The sequence below is a fragment of the Triticum aestivum genome, chromosome 4A (genome assembly GCF_018294505.1).
Source record: "Triticum aestivum cultivar Chinese Spring chromosome 4A, IWGSC CS RefSeq v2.1, whole genome shotgun sequence".
NCBI lineage: Eukaryota > Viridiplantae > Streptophyta > Magnoliopsida > Poales > Poaceae > Triticum > Triticum aestivum.
The window spans coordinates 552,027,342-552,035,300 of NC_057803.1; the positions used below are offsets into that span (position 1 = coordinate 552,027,342).

The 7,959-nt window shown below is 43.1% G+C and overlaps 1 long non-coding RNA gene across 1 annotated transcript; it reads right to left on the bottom strand.

Moving 5' to 3' along the window:
* Positions 1–1,461: 1,461 nt before the first annotated feature.
* Positions 1,462–7,180, bottom strand: LOC123082287 (uncharacterized). The gene is made up of 5 exons (XR_006438997.1): positions 6,139–7,180; positions 5,076–5,278; positions 4,321–4,385; positions 3,786–3,831; positions 1,462–2,379 (listed from the first exon to the last, which is right to left on the bottom strand). It is a non-coding gene; the product is annotated as an uncharacterized lncRNA (long non-coding RNA).
* Positions 7,181–7,959: the final 779 nt, after the last annotated feature.

Consider the following 7,959-nt stretch of genomic DNA (forward strand, 5'->3'; position numbering starts at 1 on the left):
TACGTCACAATACTTATGCCTATTCTCTCTTATTTTACAAGGTTTACATGAAGAGGGGAATGCCGGCAGCTGGAATTCGGGGCTGGAAAAGGAGCAAATATTAGAGACCTATTCTGCACATCTCCAAAAGCCCTGAAACTCCACGGGAGTTATTTTCAGAATATATAAAAAAATACTGAGCAAAGAAAGTACCAGAGGGCAGCCACCCACCATCCACGAGGGTGGGGGAGGGGGCACCCTACCCCCCTGGGCGCGCCCCCTGCCTCGTGGGCCCCTGGTGGCCCTCTGATGCCCACCTTTGGCTATATGAAGTCTTTCGTCAAAGAAAAAAATCACAAGCAAGCTCACGGGACGAAACTCCGCCGCCACGAGGCGGAACCAACCTAGGGCTCCGGCGGAGCTGTTTTGATGGGGAAACTTCCCTCCGGGAGGGGGAAATCATCACCATCGTCATCACCAACGATCCTCTCATCGGGAGGGGGTCAATCTCCATCAACATCTTCACCAGCACCATGTCATCTCAAACCCTAGTTCATCTCTTGTATCCAATCTTTGTATCCGAACCTCAGATTGGTACGGGTTGCTAGTCGTGTTGATTACTCCTTGTAGTTGATGCTAGTTGGTTTACTTGGTGGAAGATCATATGTTCAGATCCATTATGCATACTAGTAGAACGCTCGTGCGTTGCCACGGGCTTTTAATTTGTTTTTTCCGATTGCACCATTGAATACAAAGCATATCAAATTTTGCGTGCATAGATTTTTTCTGAATGCGCATATAATGTATATCATATTTCACATATATACAAAAGATAGTGTATGTGCAACAATCGAAAAATAATTGAAATTCAATTCATCCATAATGTAACTCGATGATGTATACATTGACAACAATAATATAAATAAGCATATGTTACAAACTAAGATCTAATTGATGTGTTTAAGATATTCCCATTAAATATCAGAAATATTTTCTTTAGCTTCATTTGCATGATATTTCAGCAAGTATAATAAAAATTTATTTCTCAACTCATAAGCATCATGCACAAGCAATTTATATATATAATTTACATGAAAATGTAATCGAGTAAACATATACCTACAGATTTCTCATGCACTTCTGTAGTCTACTTTTTATCTATAAATAAATCACCCAACATATTTTTCTTTCACCACCAACTATCTCCGCAACCCCAGTCCATGTTCACCACCCCTCCTCAATTAGTGACATATCTGGCTCCCACTCCCCCCTCCATCAACACACACTTTTAATTTCTGACACAAAACAATGCACTTGTGCTAAATTTCACACTAAAGCTCTCTATCTCTCCTTTCTCTCTCTCTGATTGTAATATGCCAGTTTCCCTCTCTCCTTAATCCTCTCTTTCACACCCTACATATGTCCCTCGCTCCCCCACTCTATCTACCACCTTCCATCTCTCTCTCTCTCTCTCACACACACACACACACAAACACACACACACTTCTCCCTCCCCCTTTCCCTCTCTCACAACTCAAAACTTAATTTTGCTCAGCATAACATTCGGTGGCTATAGAATATCCTAGAAGCTTAAATATTAAAGGGAAATCTTAGCCTTTGTAGGGGCTAAGACAACCTTTTGAACTTAATCCTGGCTCATTTACTCCACCATTGTAGAGCACACAAATTTATGGTTATACTCCATACAACAACAAATAAAGATTCAGAGGGTAAACTTTTTAATCCACTCCTACACTTGACATGAGCACCATGGCAACAGTTCTATAACATAACTTGTTCTTGCAAGCAAATAACTGTTAGCACTGGTTGCTCTTTGGCCAATTATAAACTTCAAGGTTCCCATTTCGTTCGTCCTCCCGTCCCGCCTCCCTATGTAACATGCCTCCTGGTACCTCATCTTCTTTGGATACTCCCATTTCAGTATTTTCCACTCTCCCACTTTTTCTTTTAGTGTACGTTGCACACCCCACTGCCACTGGATGGCACCCCCGTCCAAGAGTACACCTTGTTGCCACCAGGCGACATCGCCATCCAGGAGTACACCAGCCGGTTCACGCCAGCCGTTGGCAAATAACAAATAGCATTGGCTGCTCTTCCGCCAATTATTATCTTCAAGGTTCCCATTCCGTTCGTCCTCCTGTCCTGCATCGTGGATACTCCCATTTCGGTATATTCCACCCTCCCACTTTTCCTTTTCTTGTACGTTGCCGCACCCCGCTGCCACCGGACAACACCCCCATCTAGGATTACACCCTGTTGCCACCAGGTGACATCGCCATCCAAGAGTACACCAATTGGTCCATGCCAGCCAAGATCAAATCCTCGGCATCATTGCAGAAGAACTTCAGCTAGTGGCTCGCTGACAATCTCCCGCAAATCCTACAAGAGGTTAGGTACAGTTCACACATCCTTTTTCACATGTGCAATTGAGATCAGATATATTATCCATACAAGGTCCTCAGAGTTATTATATTTTCAAAAATGTTAACGCCCACACGTGTGGGCGTTTGCACATCGCCCACACGCCTCCATCACCACTCATTTTGCCACGTATGAATAGATGACATCAGCAGAATTTTTTGGTTTTCGGCTTAAAAATGTTGTATCTCCTAAATAAAAAAGTGAACTAAAAATCCGTTTTCACCATTAAATCCGTCTCGACGAGATCTTCAAAACTAGACCCCATGTTGATATGTTTCGACGAATTTTTTTTTGCTAGAAGTTGCCACGATGTTTACACTGCAGTTGCCATAGGGCTTAAACTAAAGTTGCCATGTGGCAATTTTAGTTTGTAGATCATGGCAATTTTAGTATTTTGATGATGGCAACTCCAGTACTTTGACCATGAAAATTATTTTTTGTATGAACCATGGCAATTTTACATGCATGTATCATGGCAATTTTAGTTTATGGTTCATGGTAAGTCTAGTTTCTTAATTTCCCGTTTTATAAATGTCAAAATTTACTTTTAAATGTAGAAGAAAATAGCTGAAACATATCATGGCAACTTTAGTGTAAACATCATGGCAATTCATATGCAATAGACATGGCAACTTTTAATCCAAATTTTTTTTCATCAAAACATATCAACATGGGATCTAGTTTCGAAGATCTCATCACGAGGGATTTAATGGTGAAAACGGATTTTCAATCGGATTTTTCATTTAAGAGATAAAACATTTTAAAAACTGAAAATCCAAAAAGATTCCTACATGCATGCATGCGATGACGTGGCAATTTGTTTACATTAGAGACATGTGGTGCGTCTCCCTTCCTGCCACACGTGTGGCAGTTAGCGCGACCCTATATTTTTCATGGTGCATAATGGATCAACCGCAGTCTGGACGTTGAGATCTCATCTCATTCCATCATGTTAGCAATATATTCTGGTGGTTCAATATTAACATTAACTATGTCAAACATGTACCTATGGAAGAATCAAGCACATCAGATAACATATTTTAATGAAACTTGCCAACATTTTTGTACCACAAAATCACTCTTCTTCCTCCATCCATTATTTTCTCCTCCTGAGTCTAAGCAACTAAATATATACAGTATGCAAGAAACCAAAATCCCAGGAGAAATAAATCTTTTTGGTTCATGTGTTCTAGTCTAGAAATAATGCACATATAAAAAAACCACAAAGCTAGAGGGATCACAAAAAATTACGAGGCCAAGTAAAATAGCTCAAGTATGGTCCAACATGCAATTTATGACATCATGTTCTATGCCTCAATCCTCATATCACTCTTATCAAATGAAGACAAGGGCAAGGTACATACCTGTTCTTATGTTGCAGAGGAAAAATATATGACTCAATGTGCTTAGCTGCATAAAATTAATCTTTTTGTCAAGTAATGTCATCCAAATAATTATCTATACCAACAGATGATCATGGTAGCTAACAAACTTACGAGAGAAGTGATCAGTCTTATACAATAATAGCCACTAAGCTATAAAATAAAATTGCCAAAATGCAGCGTCAGATCAATTATGGTTAAAGACTCTGCAAAATGCGACTCTGCGATGATAAGCTTGTTTGATCTTACATGCATTTTCTTTTACACCACACATGGTAAGCTGCAAGGTACATTCCACCTCAATAGAATGGATATAAACTATACAAATTCAAAAGGTTTGTGCACTTCCGCATTGGCAAAAATCTTGCAAGGCATAAGCCACAAAACCATGAAATATATTACAGAAAAATCTTCATAATTTCACATCTTAGAATTTAGAGATATGTAGGAGATAGGAACACATGCTTGTAGTGATTCAGCAATAAATTTGAAAGTGAAAGCAAGATAAACAACTTACTGATGCGCACAGAACACCGTGGAATTGAAATTTGGGTTGCCGCATTGCAATGGTCTACTATGGTCCTGCAATAATATGTGTAAGAAAGCAAAATTAGAGTGTCTCTTGGCATAGTATACTGAAATTAAATCTACCTTTCCTCCAATCTGATAAATAAATGCACGTAGGAAGAGAAGAATATCATGCAAGATATTTCTCAAGTATTTAGCACCATACCATATCAGCAATACAAGAGTGACAAAAATTCAGTGAAAATGTTAAGAACAGAAAAGCAGGTAGCTTGGCCGGACAACTTTGCTTTGGAATGAACACATGGAGTATTGAGAAAGGGTAGCAATACAAATATATTCTTGGACGATTGAAAAATTAAAAAGATAAATGGTTACAGAAAAAACTGAAACATAAACACCAGATTTGCTTTGGACAACACATAGGAAGTAGCTGAACTCAAAGCTTAACATGGCATATATGTAGGATCACTTTTCATTTCAATATCAAGGATTTGGAGTTCTGTTAATGGTTAGCGATGAAAAGAATCATGATTTGTCTCCATATTCGGAGCTGGCTAGCAGTGGAACTGCCATGCTTACTTTATCATTGCTCATTGGATAAATTTGAGTAATTTTCCTGGGAGTCACTCTGCAACTAACATGTAAATTTTAAAATTCTGAATTCGACTGCACACATGCGACACACAATTGGACGGAATCAAATAGCTAAGGTGAGACCAGAAAAAGAAAATAGAGTTCACTAACCTGTTCTTCAGCGGCTGTGACGAACTACTCGACCAATTGAACACATGACGAGAGGGCCACCGGGAGAACAGGGATGGCAACTGATGCCTTGGGTGCGTCGGGCACCAAGTAGCAGCGGCGTCACAAGAACCTTTTCAGCCATGACTTCACCAGTAGCCATTGCCTAGAATCATTGTGAAGTTTTTGGTAGCCTTCTGCAGATCCTAGAACAACCAACACATCAACATGGAGCAATCAGAAAATGTTACTTTGCTTCTGGCTACTCACACCAACACTAACATTCACAATAAGATCCTGGTATAAGTTGCAGGCATGCATTTCTGGAGCTGCCATGAACGTACAAATTCTAATTGACACACGGAGAAACAACTATGACCTGACTTGCGTATCTTATCCTATCCTTAGATCAAATGCATTAGACAGTCAAGCTGATATATTTCAACTTTACAATTCAATGATCATGTGATCTTAATACTACAACCAACGGAGGACTAGTTGCCATACTTGTAATGGTACTTCGGGATCCCAAAGACGGACAAGGGCTGGTCCCTGCCGTTGTTACCCCGCCCGCCCCAGAAGGCGTCTTGCTTCCCCGCCGGCAGCAGGTTGTTGCCCCAGCAACTTTACAATTTTAGAATGCCAAGTGTACGTTTTCCACGTGTAGGTGTAGCAGCTAACAACTTTGAACCAAACTGAAAAAATAGTTAATGGAATCCTTTCTAACCTCACAATGCCTATGAATTTCAAGTATCCATCATTTAAACATCAGACACATTGTCCATGCAAAAAGAGGTGAAAAAATCAAATCTGAACTGAACTTGACAGAATTCAGAAGTTGTATAGCCGACAATGGACCATCATATACAACAAGATCTAGTAAGCAATGCAAGAGCACACACGTACAAAGTGGTGAACATGCCTGATTGGTACTTTAATTTAACACATCAAATCTTGGAGTTAGCTAGGTCTTGTTATGCATACAGAGTCTAACATCAAGTGGTTGAGTTAGCAATGTCTAGCACGAAGTTAGGCATGTGACCTTCATGGGAAGAACTGGACATACCAATTCATTTGCGAGGCCGGGCCAGACCAACCTGCTTCTTTCCCCCTCTGCACCAGCTCCAAGATGCATGTCTCGTCCTGGTCGATTAACCGCGACCTCGACCACTTCGATTCACTGATGCTCGGCACCGCTACCAAGACCCACGAGTCAGTCCTTGCTTGTGTCCATGGTGAAGAAGAAGTCGCAGAATGCAGATCTTGGCCAACCCACCGACCACGCACACATGCGTTGGCGCGGCTCTCCGGGCGTGGCCCGACTTCTGCAGCCCGCTGAACCTTCCTCGTGCATGCCCGCACTTCCTCGGCCTCTGCTTGTTCCTGCGCCTCGCCGTAAACATCATCAGGTGTGTAACCTGCATACAGAAGAAAGATTGATAGGTTCATGTAAAACTAAGAACCATCAAATCTGATTCAAACACAAAAGAACAAGGGCAAGCTTATGCTATCCTGCCGAGCCATGACCGACACTACCCCTTGTCGTTTCGAGAGGACCAGGAGAGCACGAGCAGACCACCTCTGGACGAAGACCACCTCGTTAGCCACGCATGGAGTCGAGGAAGGCCGAGCCAAGAATTGCGGGAGGTCGTGACGATGTCAACAACGTCGTCCCACCGAAGATGGGGGTTGCTAGAACGCCCGTGCGAGAGATGAGAGGTGGATAATCGGATAAAAAACCAGGGGATCGAATCATGGGTAGCTTCCTGATCAGATCGTGGGCGGGATCAAGACGGGATGGAGGATATGGATTCAGGGGATGAGAGGGGTGGGGTGGGGATCACGAGAGCTTATCCATGTCTTGGGGCGGCCATCCATGCCGGGCGGCAGCAGCGAGGTGCCATCGTGGTGGGGACGGGCGACGTATTCTAGGCGCCGGCGGCGCCGGTGTTCTCGTGATCCATGACGGTCGCGTATGCCTAGATAGGCAGATCGGCGGCGGTACCGGCGGCTACGCTGCCCGGATCGGCTGATCAACGGCGGCGAATCCGGCGAAGGCGGCAGCTGCGTATCCTTGGGAGAGGGGGAGGAGCGGATCGGGACCTCGCTCGGGATCGAGGGGCACGAGGAATCGCTCGTAGGTGCGAGCGTCTGGCTAATTCTCGTAGGTTTATTTTCATAGTTTTTTTCAGAGCGAGTTTTTTTCGATCAACCAGAGGGTTTAGCACTGGACATAGTGGGAGCATACCGATTTTTTTCCTGGTTCGAGGGCGGAGGGAGGAATCGAGGGGATGCGGGAGGTGGGATCGAGGACGAAAAAAATCCGTCTCTGGTGGGACGAAAATTGACCGACGTAGACTACCAACTGCTCCATTAGGAGTAGAGATTAATACCCCTCTGATTATGAACATGAATATGCTTTGTGAGTAATTACGTTTGTTCCTAAGGACATGGGAGAAGTCTTGCTATAAGTAGTCATGTGAATTTGGTATTCGTTCGATATTTTGATGAGATGTATGGTGTCTTCCCTCTAGTGGTGTCATGTGAACGTCGACTACATGACACTTCACCATTGTTTGGGCCTAGAGGAGGGCATTGGGAAGTAATAAGTAGATGGCCCAATCATAAGCAATCTTAATTATGCTATATGGAGTCTTTCGTTGAGGGAAAAATCATAAGAAAGCTTTCGGGACGAGACTCGGCCGCCACGAGGCGAAACCTTGGCGGAACCAATCTAGGGCTCTGGCGAAGCTGTTCTACCAGGGAAACTTCCCTCCGGGAGGGGGAAATCATCACCATCGTCATCACCAATGATCCTCTCATCGGGAGGGGGTCAATCTCCATCAACATCTTCACCAGCATCATCTCATCTCAAACCCTAGTTCAT